The sequence below is a fragment of the Berghia stephanieae genome, chromosome 2 (genome assembly GCF_034508935.2).
Source record: "Berghia stephanieae isolate SIO BIC M18660-M18661 chromosome 2, UCSD_Bste_1.3, whole genome shotgun sequence".
Lineage (NCBI taxonomy): Eukaryota > Metazoa > Mollusca > Gastropoda > Nudibranchia > Aeolidiidae > Berghia > Berghia stephanieae.
This window is the reverse complement of record NC_088361.1, coordinates 116,736,411-116,753,039: the sequence shown is the minus strand read 5'-3', so window position 1 is coordinate 116,753,039 and position 16,629 is coordinate 116,736,411. Positions and strand designations below refer to the sequence as shown.

General features: G+C 35.6%; 1 long non-coding RNA gene across 1 annotated transcript; it reads left to right on the top strand.

Annotated features, from left to right (window-relative positions):
• The first annotated feature begins 390 nt into the window (after positions 1–390).
• LOC144963838 (uncharacterized) lies at positions 391–16,024 on the top strand. The gene is made up of 3 exons (XR_013643724.1): positions 391–585; positions 14,265–14,394; positions 15,224–16,024. It is a non-coding gene; the product is annotated as an uncharacterized LOC144963838 (long non-coding RNA).
• Positions 16,025–16,629: the final 605 nt, after the last annotated feature.

The window sequence follows — 16,629 nt, the reverse complement described above, 5'->3', positions numbered from 1 at the left end:
TGGATGTCAAAAATGTTATTTTGTAGATTCATGACACGACAAAAGTGTAAAATAATTATTTAATGTCAAGACTCAGAGGTCATGGCCGGGAACTACAAGACCTCTCCTCCCCCCCCCCCTCTCCCCCCACCCCTCACCCCCACGGTATGACGTCAGATGATATTTTTCTTTTCTTTGGAGATATACTTGAACGTAAAGGCGGCGTAAGACAGAATAATATCAATTTAAAGAATGCAAAGTTCACGAATATACCGTTTAATTGCACCGAATGTCATTTTTATTTATGTGTACCTCAACTGTCTATGTCAGAATATGACAAGGTAAAAACGGGTTGTCGGTCATTTGTCATGTTCTCATCAGAGATTTTGTCATGCAGCAAAGCTGAGGATTGTTTAAGTGTACTTCTCTTCATTGTAAGGACGAAAGCAATTCAAAGGACACAATACAAAATGCTTAATTTATATTTGGTCATGACATAGTGTGGACTAAAAGTGGGAAAATCGTAATTGTTTTAGAAGGACAATACTTGGAAAACCTCTTCTGAAAAGGTAGAGAGCCGGCACGGGTAAATCACATCCACTACAGGTATGAATATAATTTGGTGTGCCACAACAATGATAGGAATTAGATTTTTTTTGGTGTAAACGGATGAAATTAGTGGATACCGTTTCTATGGCTTTTAAAGTTCAAAGGAATTGAAGATAAACTTTTCACGGTCAAGCAATGTTGGCGTTTATATATATATGTTTAGAAATGCCTTTCAGTTTATCATCGTTGACTTGTGGTGCATTGTAACAAAGCCAGGCGATGATGAGCATGGTCATTGAAATGATAGGTGACAAGGTCAGCAAAACTTTCGCACCAGCGTTATGTCTTTGGGGAAGGCATTTACACAGATTTTCTCGATCGACTTTGATGTGAACGGGTTCCTTGCTATGGCAGTGTTAGACATCGTAAAATGCTTTTACAAAAAGGTTGTCAAAATGCAGTTCCTTGTTTATGAAATTTCTTTCCTTACGGCATGCTTGGGGAAAAGAGAAAGCACTCCGAAGTGCATTGAACATGAAGCATGGTAAAAAGACGCTACATAACTGTTTATATATGTCCTTTTTTATCGTACAATTAAACTAACAATATCATTTATAAGAGCGAAATAGTGCTTGTTTAAAGTCATTTCAACGGCAGATGAAAAGGAAGATCTAAATGGGAGGAAGCCAAGTGTTGTTTTTATGGGATAAGCATATAGAAAATATACAATAAAGAGTAAATGAGTTTGTTTTATTCCACCCATTACATTGGAAAACCCTATCATTTCTTAGTAAATACCTAACCGTTGAATAATACTTTGAATGCGTTGAAGAGAGAATTTACTCAACGCCTAGACCTACATAATATTTGCGCACATTTTATTGGTTTAAAATATGTTGTTAAAGATAAGACAGCTGAATGGCGATTAAAAATAATCTTTTGGTGCGCATGAATATAAATACAATGTTATTCTTATTTGGGCCAATGCAAATGGCGAATCGAAGTTGCTACTGTCATGAATCCAAAACCATTAAAATTCACAACCAACTTCTCATTCTAGCTGAATTCTCTTTTGCTGGCAATTCGGGAGGCCTTCCGAAAGCTCCTACATCCCCAGTATTCTTTTTTTAAAAATAATGTTCTGTAGGTGGTTTGGGAGGGGGAAACTTTTTTTTATAATGTTCTATTTGGGGGTTTGGGAGGGGGAGACTTAAAAACAAGTTCCCCCCCTCCCAAACCCTCTACTGGAAGATTATAGTTTAAAAAAAGAATACTGGGGACGTAGGAGCTTTCGGAAGGCCTCCCGGCGATCCCCCCCCCCCGGCCACACACACACACACACACACACACATATATATAGACATACACACACACACGCACACATACAAAATTATAAAATTATCGCCCTACATCAATATCAACCTTTGATTTGAAGGAACACAACATTCTATTCTAAGTGGGAGTTAAAAGAAACAACACAATATCACTCGCAGATTATTTGAACATAAACTTTAATAAATACCTTCAATTTCATCGTGCCTTCATTGATTTTTTACATCGCTAATACATTTAGAAAACAAGATTATCAAAAATTTAAAGAAAAGTACACACAACAACAACAAAAATAGCCGGCAAATTATGTCGAGAGACAAGTCAGACGATGTGCCAGTGCCAGATTATTTTAAGAAAAAAAATACTGGAAAATTCGGAATGTTCTAAGTACATGCCAACATTTTAGAGGCATCACATGTTCTAGTAAATGCCCGTAGAAGTGGATAACAATATATCAAAAAATGACCAAATAAATTATCCCTACCTATAGATAACTTGAATTTATTGAAAAATTAACAAATTTATTATTTATAAAATATCTAAGAAAATGACTATGAGGGGTGAATAAAGGTATTCTTTCACGGGCTTTGATTTATTAAATTCGTTTCTTTTTATCGCTAAATAAAAACAACCCATGAAAGAATTTTATATGGCTACGTGGTCTTGTTGTATGACACTCGGAAGGTTTTGGGTTCGAGCCTCGCTTGGCGCATAGTTGAGTCCTTGGAAAAGGCTCTTTACTCATAATATTCTCTCATCGTACTCAGGTGTGAAATGAGTACCTGAGCGTTATGCAACGTCCTACATGTTGCATGTTGTTGTTGGTCAGGGACCCTTTGGAAAGCGCGTTGAGCACGTTTTGTGGATATTGCGCTATAAAAAAGCTCAATTATTTTATTATATTTTATTAATTGATCGATTTTATTCAACTTAATACTAGATTGACGTATTTGGTCCCATTTTATCTTAAACGATTAGGAAATTATGAATGAAAATACTTTTACAGTATTTACTTATCTCTAGTTAGTGTTAAACGATTTTTCGATCTTTTTACGCTATTAGTTAATACTATAAATTGATAGTGATAAATAATCATTCATCATTCATCTTAACTACGCCACTACCACATTATCTCATTCATCTGTGGTGTTTCATTCATCCTGTTTTGTTGATAAAGGGGAAACCCGAAACGTTCATTTGATCTGTTTAAAAAAAATTAAATTGAAGCTTACATTCAATTTCACATTATTATTTCTTTCTTCGAGCTTCGAGCAGCAACATTTACAATAAATTATTGATAGTGACAAGTGAACCTCTGCAACTCATGCACTAGTTAATGGAGCTTTGTCGGCCGTTCTATGAAAAAAAAACCACGTAGGTTGAAAATGTGGCTAGAAAACTCGTCCTTCAAATATCAATCGATTTAAAAATACTTAATCTTGCCAAAAACTCTCAAACACGGGACTTCACGGAAATCAAAATAAAGGCAAGATGAGGATCAATTTATTCGATCGATATTTAAAGGATAGTATTTTCTGGACAAGTTTTGTGAAAACGTGCTTTTTTCAGAGTAAAGAAAACTGCCGTACTTGAAAAAAACATATATTAAGATTTGGTCAGAAAACTCGTCCTTCAAATATCGAACGATTTAAATGACTATCATCTTGGGAAAAAAACCCTCTCAAAGCTGGGTATTCGCGAAGTCCCAGGTTTGAGAGTTGTTTTTTTTTTGCCAAGATGTGGGTCATTTAAATTGATCGATATTTGAAGGACGAGTTTTCTGGTCAAATTTTAAAATATGGGTTTTTCCAGAGTACGGCAGAAAAGTAAATCATGTATAGATTTGTAGGCAGATGGTTAGAGATACAAGACTAAGTAAGTAGAAAACGGTAAGGGCTGCCTGAAGCCGGTGATCGTAAAATACTAACGAAAGAGTGAAAATGGAAAGGCTTCGTATGGGAACAAAACAGACAATGGACGTTTCGGGTACAAACCCTTCGTCAGCACAACAATATTGTGTATTGTTGTGCTGACGAAGGGTTTGTACCCGAAACGCCCTTCGTCAGCACAACAATATTGTGTATTGTTGTACTGACGAAGGGTTTGTACCCGAAACGTCCTTTGTCTGTTTTGTTCCCATACGAAGCCTTTCCATTTTCACTCTTTCGTTAGTAAGACTAAGTAAGGCGTTGTAAAAAGCCCTGTCAGTTTTTACGTCTTTGAACATCACACGGACTGGTCACACGTCAATACACGGATCGACATTCTTATTGCAATAGTATTATACCAGGGCAACAATAAGCAACTCTTACTTGACTTGCGTGGTCGAGAGGAAACTTGGTAGAGAGTCAATGTCCCTGTAAAAACTCATGTAAAACTGTTTCTGTCAAATTCTTTTATTTATGTCGACATGCCCGCTTGGTGCATCGACTAACCTTTTATCAACTAGGTCATTGTATTTTCCTATAAAAGAGAAACCTTTTGTAAATCTCTTGGAACAAACGAAAATGAATAGAACGGCTTCAAAAAAGAATAAAATACCAAAACCCGTCTTCAGTCAACAAAAAAAAAAACCAAAAAAAACCCCCCAAACCAAACAACCCCCTCCCCCCCCGAAAAAAAACCCAATAAAGACATAAATTCATTACTGAATACCATATAGCCGACAACGATATTTTGTAGGTCATGTAATGTAGTAATTATCTATGTCTTTATTGTTTTTTGTTTTTGGCTAAAGAAGGGTTTTGAGCCCAAAAGGTTCCTTGTTTGTTATTTTGTACTTTTTTTTGTAGCTGTTATATTCATTTCATTTATGACTTTTTACAGTCCACAGCTTCTAGCAGCCTAGTATCACTTTGACTTTTGTAAATCTCTTGGAAAACTTTGATATTTTATGAGTTTCTGGTTTCTGGTATTTTAAAAACATTATAGTTTATTTCATAGTTCAGCAAAGAGAATGGTAATATTCTTTACTCTTTACTTATAAAATCGAATACATTTTAGATTGCTTTTCGGGGTGGTCAAACTACAATTGAATCCACCACCTCCCTTTTCCTACTGAGAAAACCGATTCTTGGGTTTGTAAGTATTTGGCCAGTTGGCATTTTGATCGATCGATCTTTAACATAATTACACATAGTAATGGTTGATTAGGTCAAATGACTTTAAATACCCCATGGAAGAAATGGTTCAGGCCAAATATTCCCAGATATGATCCTATCTATGATCATCATTAAAATGTACATCATGAGTGATAAAAACAAGTAAACAATTATAACATTCATCAAATTTAAGTACTCGAGTTCCCTGTCAGTATTTTGAATCAAAAACTTTCTGACCAAGATGAAAAAGATCTCGATATTTATTAGAGAAAGTAAAGGTACAACACCTCACATTATACAATTTGGTCTTTAATTATGTTGGACACGTGAAACATTATATTAAACATTAAATTGAACATTAAATTAAATAGCAGCCAAATTTTCAAAACATCATCTGAATGTAATGTTTAGAATGCATGAATTTCACTTTTAGCGGTTTAACAAACAACAACAACAACACCATATAACCCCCCAAAACTTGTGCTTTTATATAGCGCAATATCCACTAAATGTGCTCAAGAGCTTTACAAGGGGTTCCTGACCAACAGCAACACGTAACACGTAGAACGAGATATGACGCTTGTTAGGCGATATTACAATTTTTCGAACAGAGACAATGCTGTTAACGGCCAGGTGCTCATTTTAATCCTGAGTACGGTGAGAGAATGTGAGTAAAGAACATTTTCTAAAGTGCCCCGAGCGAGGCTCGACCCAGGACCTTCCTATTCGAAATCGAGTGTCATACCACAAGACCATATGGCCGCATTAAACACATTTCTATGGGGCACAATCAACTGCTTCACTTTATTCAGTGGGCTTCAAAATATAATTCAATTGATTTACAGTAGGATATAGGAAACTACATTCCCATTTCCTACAACAATGCAGATATAACGTAGATGTAAACCGACGTGCATTTTTTTGCAGGTCTGATAACCCAATTTCTTATGGGCTCATTGTTGTAATGGAAATATTTAAAAAATAACGCAAAATAATGTCAGACCTGCATATATGTACACGTCGATGTAAACCATTCGTCTGCGTTTCGGAGTGTCCCTGATTCACGGACCGGGACTACGACGGTAGTCTGAGACTATATCCGTAGTCTCTGACTAAAAGGCGTTGTAAGCTATTCATGAAGCCGGACTACGTGAAGTCTAAGACTAAACGAGGGACTAAACGGGGGAAATTTACAGTCTGGGACTAAATTTCAAAACCATAATATGTGCTATACGCTGGTGGGAGTAATTGTACAGCGATTAGGACAAGGCTACCCGATAGTTTTTGATTTTATTTTGATTGATTGATGATTGATTTTTTTTTGTTTGTTTTGTTTTGTTTTATTTTATGTTCTTTTCTCGAAGATTGGACAATCGCACATACACTCCTCATCTTGTCCATTCCAAAAACTCTCCAGGGATACAAACTGTTTCATAGTAACTTACTACAACTACTACTACTACTACTACTACTACTACTACTACTACTACTACTACTACTACTACTACTACTACTACTACTACTACTACGACTACTACTACTACTACTACTACTACTACTACTACTACTACTACTACTACTACTACTACTACTACTACTACTACTACTACTACTACTACTACTACTACTACTACTACTACTAAGGCCAGTGAGAGAAAATAGTAGTATTTTCTACTCTTGTTCTGATACTAACCCCCAAATGACGCCAAAAGACAAGTCTTTAGCCACAAAAAAAATCGTGAGTTGTTTTCAACAAACGACAACAATGGGATCACTTGTTTCGTTGATCACTACTAACGACAACTCACTAGGCGGTCCACAAACCTAAAAATGTCGTCAAAATATGGGTCTTAGTGGGTTTGAGCGTAGCCATCGTTAACATATATAGTCTGACACAAGAACCCTATAGAACTGGCATTACGGAATATTACGGAATTTGTACTGGGAACAAGAAGCAGCAATGCGTGTTGACAATGAACTAAGCAGTTTTACACCTATTAGAAGAGGAGTTAGGCAGGGGTGTGTTTTGTCTCCAGATTTATTCAACCTCTATAGTGAAATGATATTAAGAGATATCGAACATAAGAAGGGGGTGTGTATTGGAGGAAAGAATGTAACAAATCTGAGGTATGCAGATGATACGGTTCTACTGGCAGAATCTGAACATGAACTACAAGAATTACTGGATGTTGTAGTCAGGAGTAGTGAAAATATGGGACTGGAACTGAATATATCTAAAACAGAATGTATGACGGTATCTAAAAATAATAACCCACCAGCCTGTGTAATAACAAGCAGAGGACAAACAATACAACAAGTTGAATGTTTCAAATATTTAGGCTTCAATGTAACATCCAATGGAAAATCAGATTGTGAAATAAAGAAAAGAATAGGTATGGCGAAGAATGCATTCAACCAGCTGCATACAATTATGAAAAACAGGAATATTAGCATGAAAACAAAAATCAAAGTCCTGGATTGCTATGTACTGTCTGTGCTGCTATATGGTTGTGAGAGCTGGACCATAAACAAGACCATGGTTAAAAGACTGGAGGCAGTGGAAATGTGGTTTTACAGAAGAATGATGAGGGTGTCATGGATGGAAAGGAAAAGAAATGAAGAAATTTTAGAAATGGCAAACAGAAAAAGATCACTGATAACAAAAATCATCAAACGCCAAATGGAATTTTTAGGACACATTATCCGCCACCCTGGTTTGGAAATACTCGCCTTGACTGGAAAGATGAATGGAAAAAGAATAAGAGGAAGACAAAGAATAACGTATTTGAAAGGGATAAGAACTTGGACAGATGAAGCTGAGAAAGGTGGCGCTGCTTTAATAGAATTGGCAAGAGATAGATCAGCTTGGCGGAAGATGACCTCCGACGTCTGCTTCAGATATGGAACTACATGAGATGAGAACTGGCAGATTGACGTCATTTTTTAGGTTTATGTAGAGTCTAGTGATTGTCGTTAGTAGAGCTCAAGGAAACAAGTTATTTCATTGGTTGAACTATTGAATACAACTCACGATTCGTTTTCTTTTGTGGCAAAAGACTGGCATTTTGACGTCATTTTTTGGTGTCAGGCTACAACTTTACGATGTCTACGGTTTTAGTGACAGGCTAATGATGGCTACGAGCTGTCTCATGAACACCCATCAGAAATGGTTTTATTAAATGACAACAATCCTGGCATTGATATATTTTCAAGGGTGTTTAACATCAAGAGAAACTAGATGAACAAAAGGAATATTAATTTAGACTTTTTTCCCCCGGATATTCTACTTTTAGTAACACCCCGTGGCCACAATATACCCTCAGTTTTGTAAACAAATAACAATACGCTTCAACAGTCATGACGTCACTTCCTTCGTAATGACGCATGGTAACTTAGTAACTGGCTCTAAACTAGTGGAACAATGGCGGACGCCCTTATGAAATATTTCTCCGACGAACATAAAAGCATATCCAGAGGAAAAAAAAAGCCCATTATAAATCTGATCATGTTTTGAATTTTACACATACTGATCACAAGACATATGAAAAGTTCTAGCCAGCATGAAGAGTAAAAATCACCGATTTTCTTTGTTTAGAACAACGATGGCCGCCATTGCTGGGCGACGTGACAACAGACTATTGAATCCATATGTCGTCCCGCCTTTTCAGATATTCTTGATTGGGCGTATCGGATTTGCCATCAAATCAGTATTGAAGTAAGCAAACGTATATATATATATTTTTTTTTTTGTTGTGAAGAACAATTATGGGACAGCGTGGCTCAGCGGCATGGTCTTTGCTTCGAACCTGAAAGGTACCAAGTTCGAAATCCCGCTGCGCTTTGTGGTCTAGCTCAGTTTGCGGCGCTGCACTGCGGCTGACGTCTGGGTTTTGTAGTCTTCCCTTGGAATAGACCCTAAAGACAAATTTCTCCTATCGGATTAATAAAAGGAATTTTAGTTTGTTTTTTAGTTGTTTTTAAATAAATCAATGTACAACTGGTAGACACGAAATGATCAAACATATCTGTCATAGAAATTAATGAATGTTGTTGAGTTTGGTGTGAGTTCCTCATAAAATGTGTATAGAATAAATTGACGAAATTGATGTCACTCAGCTCTTTGTATTTGTTTTTTTGACATCCGTTTTGGTGATTAGTTCTCACTGAATTATATCAATCAGACTAACAGTGCAAAGTTACGCATATTTTTGTGTATTGGTACAATACATCCCGCCTTCGGATGTTGTGAGCATTTTATCTAAACGCATAACATCGGTGTATTGATGGTTCCATTGATTCATAAAATGTGAATTATTTGAGTTGTACCAAGGACTTTTTTTGAAGCGTAATAATGATGGTGATGGTGGTAGTGTTAGTGGTAATGGTGATAGGAGTGATGGTGGTGGTAGTAATGATGATGGTAATATTATTATTGCTTTTATTGTTGTTTATATTGTTATTATTATTATTATTATTATTATTATTATTATTATTATTATTATTATTATTATTATTTATATATTATTATTTTATTATTATATTATTATTATTATTATTATTATTATTATTATTATTATTATTATTATTATTATTATTATTTATTATTGTTGTTGTTGTTGTTGTTATTATTATTGTCATCATTATTATTGCTATTATTTTTATTATTATTATTATTATTATTATTATTATTATTATTATTATTATTATTATTATTATTATTATTATTGTACGTATTGGTGGTATTACGATTGTTGTATATTTTTATGGTTATTAGTGGTATCAGTTTATTTTTTCGTTCCATTTACCATTTTTTTCCACTTTCATGTAGAGTTGTCATCAAATTGTGTGATTTATTGGCGAAAGCCTAAGCTTGAATAAACTTTGAACTTTGAACATCTAATGGGGTAACTTTGCATCTAGCGATATCTTCGCTATCTTTGCATCTCGAGTATAATCAGCCTTATATCAGTTGTTTTCCTTATTAGATGGGGATTATTTTTATGAAAGAAATTGACACAAAACTAAAGATAATCTAATTTGTCCAAATCCATAGAGGCAAAATTTCCCTTTTTGACGGTATGCATTTGAGTAAAATGGCCATCCTGCCCTCCGGTTGATGACATCAACAAGCAAAGCTATGTATAACTTTTAACGTTAGTTCGAACTAATTGCGCAACCTGACGGCCTAAAACCAATAGAGCTGAGTGACGTCGGCCAGCTCTTGTTAAACGTGATAAATTTTCAGTAAATTCTCCTTAGTAGATTTGTATGTGTTTGTTACAATTGCTTTGGCCTAAGGGCGTAGTGAGACATTTTCTTAACCGCATTCCTTCAATATAATGTAACTCTATTGTACTTACTATCATCTGCCTCTCTCTCTCTCTCTCTCTCTCTCTCTCTCTCTCTCTCTCTCACTATCTTCTCCTCCCCCTCTTAAAATACTATATAATCTCTCTGTGTCATCTCCCTTTCTCTTATAAAATCTCCTGAACATAGACGACTGGTCACAAAGACCTAGCTGGGTTTGGATATGATGGGATTAACATGACAATAATAAATAACAACCGGGAGACGCTCAAATGGACCAAATATTATTATTATATTATTCAAACGAACAAAGGTGAAGTGCACTTTTAGCTTAAAGGCAAATTCTATTTAAAAAGTGAAGATATTACAGTAACCAGAATAATGCAAGATTATGATGAAGCTATTGTCTTGAAAAAAAAAAATAGAAATGAAAAAGTTCTCGTGGAATTTTACGATGTCTTCATTTTCCCTCCTGACAAGAGAGCACACGAAGACATCATATATATATATATATATATATATATATATATATATATATATATATATATATATATATATATATATATATATATATGCCCAGTCGAGGCAGACAGTTTAATTTTTTTTTTTTGTGGCGGTAGTTGGGGGGGGGGGGGGGGTGCTTTTTTCTTGTATTTTTCTGTCTTGCTTTGTCTGGCACTATTTCATACACACTAGTTCAGATCTTTAAATGAAGTTAATTACTCTCACTGATTTACAGACTTTCACGATTTTCCTCGAGGAAGGATGATAATATTATTGTTGACGTACATAACATCCTTCATACGATAGAAAATACACATATTATTATATCACGGACTCGTTTAAGTACATCATTAAAAATGTTCTTCGTCAGTGCTTATCGCATTCTTTAATATGTGAATGGAGCAGGCACACATGTTAATAATAATATTATGTCCTGATGTAAAACGGATTGCTGTTACGCACATAGCCGTCATAAGTTCTTTTGTTTTGAGACAATGTCCCATGTGCTGTCGAGCACTCTACGTGATTCCAGCCAATTCCACTCAACCACACACACACACACACACACACACACACATATATATATATATATATATATATATATATATATATATATATATCGATATTGAAAAGAAAAGGACATTTATGCACACACTGAGAAAAAGTAAGAGAGGGAGAGAGAGAGAGAGAGAGAGAGAGAGAGAGAGAAGAGAGAGAGAGAGGGGGGGGAGAGAGAGGGAGAGAGTTGTGAGTGTGTGTGTGGGGGGGGGGGGGGGGGGAGGAGAGGAGAGAGGGAGAGAGAGAGAGAGAGAGAGAGAGAGAGAGAGAGAGAGAGAGAGAGAGTTGTGAGTGTGAGTGCGGGGTGAGAGAGGGAGAGAGAGAGAGGGAGAGAGAGGGAGAGAGTTGTGAGTGTGTGTGTGGGGGGAGGGGGGTGAGAGAGGGAGAGAGAGAGAGAGAGAGAGAGAGAGAGAGAGAGAGAGAGAGAGAGAGAGAGTTGTGAGTGTGAGTGCGGGGTGAGAGAGGGAGAGAGAGAGAAAGAAAGAGAGAGAGAGTGAGAGAGAGAGAGACAGAGAGAGAGACACAGAGAGAGAGAGAGAGAGTTGTGAGTGTGTGTGTGGGGTGAGAGAGAGAGAGAGAGAGAGAGAGAGAGAGAGCGAGAGAGAGGTGACAGACGGCCATTGGTCATTACTTCACCTGTTGTGTGTATTGCCAATGCGAATCACGTAATGGCTATGCTTTTGAGAGGTAAAAAACCCCCCCAAAACACAGGTTATGACAGCCGGCGGAGGTGATGGTGACAGAAAACGCATAATCCTATCATATACATATTTTCAGGTGTGCATAGGTGACCGTTGTATGCATGGGCGAGGTCTCCTAAAAATAAAACATAATATTATACATATGGTCATGAAACGCGTACCATCGAAACTACAAAGCGCCCCATAAGATGAAATTACAATCATCAATTAAGATACTATGCTATGTTCTATTATAATACTCAATTACAAGAATAGTTACCACACAACAACAACAACAACAACAACAACAACAACAACAACAACAACAGCAACAACATCAACAACTAAAACAACATTTAAAAAAAAAAAAAAGAATGCACAGTGGTTTCTGCCTTTGTGTCCGATTCTCGGGAAGCAAGAAGGAACGGTGACCCTGGCTGAATGTTCCATGGTGCATTCAAAGTTTGCCAATAATATATCAAAATATAATTTCATGCAAAATTTTGCAAAATATATTTACTTACATGACTACGTAAAAATGGTCAATGTACGTAAGAATATATTATTATGCTTACCTTTTCAGAAGCTTCAGACTTTATCGTTGGCCTTAGGCCAAATTATGGTCTTTAAAAAGTAATAAAAACAATTGTGGTCGCAGAGATGAAAGTAGAAGGGGTCAGCACTGGGTTCAACAATGTCATATATAATAGATAAAAAAATAATATCAGAATATAAAAATGTCACAATGTCGTGATAGTGACAGGATAAATGATAAATATTTTAGAAAAATACAAGTATAAAACTGAAATGTCTCATACTGCATACAAAAGGTTTTTAGGTTTGTCTTGTTGATGAAGAAAGGAAAAGGAAATTATTCTGGTATGTGTTACTTGAGAAATTGAATAGCAACAATTGACTGGGACCTTTATTCGGTAAGGAGACCATATACAACGCCCCCCCCCCCCCCAAAAAAAAACAAAAACAAAAAAAAAAAAAACAAAAAAAAAAAACAAAAAAAAAACAAAACAAAACAAACAAAAAAAAAACAAAGAAAAACAAAACAAAAACACACAACAAAACAAACCAAAAAACAAAAAAAAAAAAACAAAAAAAAAACCCAACCCCCCCCCAAAAAAAAAACAACAACCTCCCCCTAAAAAAACAAAACAAAAAACCCCAATCAAAGCACACACATGTGAACTGATTATTCTAGAGTTTTATTTTTTAAAAACAGCACGCTTTTACAAACTGTGCGTGATCCATTTTCCCTTTCTTTTTCTCGTTTTGTTACAGATAATTTTAGACGCCATTCCACAACGTTGATTATTACGATAATATGTCTGAACTATTTAGATATCCCCAATTTTACTACATCTTTGGCAACATCAGTTACTTGTTTCGACGAAATGTTTAGTAACCGTCCATTGTTATATAGCTTCATAATTGTTTCATTGAAGATAAGACCTTGTTGTCAAAAGAGAGAAGAACAACTAAAAAACATCGACAAATACCAGAAAATAACAATTTAAAAAAACCCAACCCCCACCCGTCGATCTAATAAAATTGACTCGAATAGAAATTTTAAAAGAAACAAAAAGCAGAAAATATAAACCAAACCAAACAAAACAAAACAAAAATCTAACCCAACAATGCAACACACATTCAAATTTCTGTTTGGGGCAGCAGTTGGTGGTACCAATATAAAAAAAAAAACCCCCATCAATATTAACCTTAATCGTGACATTTTCTCACCACAAGTATACTTTCACATGTCACAAGTGACAGTCATTACCAACATAATTTTGAACGTATATTTTCAATTAACTTGCTGCTGTGATCAGAAATGATTCCATGGCAGTCTTTATTATTTTCTTACCTGATATCACAATATAAGTCCGACGTGCACTTGCGGGTCTGATTTAACATGGTTCAACCAACATTATACGTGACTAAAGACGACGTGTACTTGTTTGTAGGTCTGATAACCTAAATTGTTATGTGCTGCTTGCTGTAATGAAAAAAAAAAACAACAACTCCCGAACCAAAGCAAAATAGTGCCCATTACAACAATATTAAATTTAGCCTATAATTGCGTTCGGTCACCAGACCTGCAAATAGGTGCATCTAGGCTTGAGAATATTCCATGATAACAATGGACCCATGACAACTTTGGTTTTCATTCCTGCAAATAATTACACGATGTACAAGTTCAACAAGGTCGTACCTTATATAATCGTTAACGTATCTTCCCCAGATAACTCTCACCGGACCCAAATATTACGTCCCACCACAGTTTGAGATGGCACCCCGGTCCCTCATAGTGACCATGTATGGAATTGTCCTCACCATCTGTTTATTTACACTCTCAGCAAATGCACAATTTGGTAAGTATCGATATCAATTGATCACACAGCTTGATAAAAAAAATACCCTGGAACTTTTACATAAAGCAATATTCAATATTCAATAAATGTACTCAAACAGTTTATAAAAGGTTCCAAGTCAACAGAAACACTATTCAGGTAAGACGAGGCGTGGCGCCTGTGAGGCATTATTATAATTTCCTTGACAGTGTCCTGCTCAGTTTAGGCTACGCCTGGGTTCGATGAGAGAGTTAAGAATCATTTCCAAGGACTCAACGTTCTGCTTCTCACTGCTGACTGAATGTTGTTTGGGTGTTACTACTAATAATTTCACTACGCATTTCAATCGGAATATCCATATATTCAGATTGCTTACAATAATAGTGTCTCAAAATATTTATAGTAAAAAAGTGATAGACAATCTCCTTTTTACAGATATTGAAAAGGGTAGTGCAGCTGCTCCAGAATTTGAAGATGTCACAAATCATGCAATCAAAATCAAGTTTGAATATAAGATATCAGGATGGCGTCATTAGTAAAGTAAAAATGTCCAAAATGTCCTTATCGACGTGCACTTATTAGCAGGTCTGATAACCGAATGCAAATATGGGCTTGATTTAACATTGTTGTGATGGACATTATTTTGCGTCGGGGTGAGACAATGAGTCCCACAACAGATTGGTTATCAGACCGGCAAATACGTTTACGACGATCATTAAATTAACAATATTGTTTCTTCCACACCTTTAACACGATAGAAAATAACCAGTAATTTCATCAAATTTTAGTAATACTGTACAGATTCAAACATTCTCACAACTCATGCCATTCATTTATGATTTCTCTCCAGCACTGACAGGCCAAGCAGCATCACCGACCCTGTTCGATCTCCTCATCCGATCGGAACAACTACACCAGTATCAGCTACAACAGCAGGGAGGTGGCATCATTTCCCCCACAGCCAACAACCAATACTAGCCACCATTCTACGCATACAGACAACCCCCTTGGCTGTATTACCTGTATTTCATGGAACATTTTCTTTAAGAACAACAAAGCAAATCTCATGTGATGTTACTACTCGACACCCATCTATTTTGAAGGCTCCGATGCTTAACAAACAGATACAAAAATTTGACCAATCACGTCAAAGTAGTATAATATCGGTCAGGATAAACTGGATAAATAAAATTGAATAAGGAGTTTTAGTTGCAAAACTTAACTTTAACCAGTTAACTGCCGCACTCAGAAAAAAAAAGACGTATTTACAAATTTGGCCAGAAAACTCGTCTTTAAAATATCGATGGAAGTCCCAGGTTTGAGAGTTGGTTTTTTTGGTGTTGCTAAAATGAGGGTCATTTAAATCGATCGATATTTGAAGGACGAGTTTTCTTATCAAATTTGTGAATACAAGACACACGTTTTTCCAGAGTAAGACAGGTAACAAGTTAAAGAAATCCTTCATTGAGGAGAGTGTTTTATTTGCTATTATCTTCCCCAAAATATTCTGAATTTATTAATTCTGATCATTTTGATCTAAAGTTCAATTTTCTCCATTTAATCAATTCCGCACAATACCCATTGCCGCGATTGGTCACACATATTAAAAAATAAGATTACAAATTACAAAACAAAAAAAAAAAAAAAAAAACAACAAAAAAATTAAAAGACACCCACCACAACCCCCGACATAACATCGCTTTGAAACGACAGGTCACAATCAAGCAGTGTCATTTTTCGATGGAAATGAAATTAAAGATTATGTTAAATTCCACCATTTACACATAACGTGGATTTCAGATTTCTACTTCATCAATAAGGAGTCAAAACGAAGAGATAAAATAATAAACCAATTCATATTTTCTTAAATTTAGGCAGCATATTTGTGTTTTGACAAAGCTTGACCATTCTTGACTTCAAAATTTAAAACAATGTGTAAAAGCATATTTAAGCTTCTTTAAAATAGTGACAAGGGTTACATGATATTTAAAAACTTCAAAATGAAATGAAGAGCAAACAGCTTACGTACCGATAACACCCATTTTTCAGAAACCAAATAATCGAATATGGGAAAATTAGAAGACACGATGGACAAAGTGTAGAAATAAAGTACAATATTTAACATCTCATAAATTTAACATCACCCGTAAAACTTCTCTTTAATTCAAGCAAGGGCTGTACCTTTGGTGTGTAATCAAAGCTCAAACTTTGAGGCCTTAATTTTTTTATATACTCAAGTCAAAATTGTCCAAATTT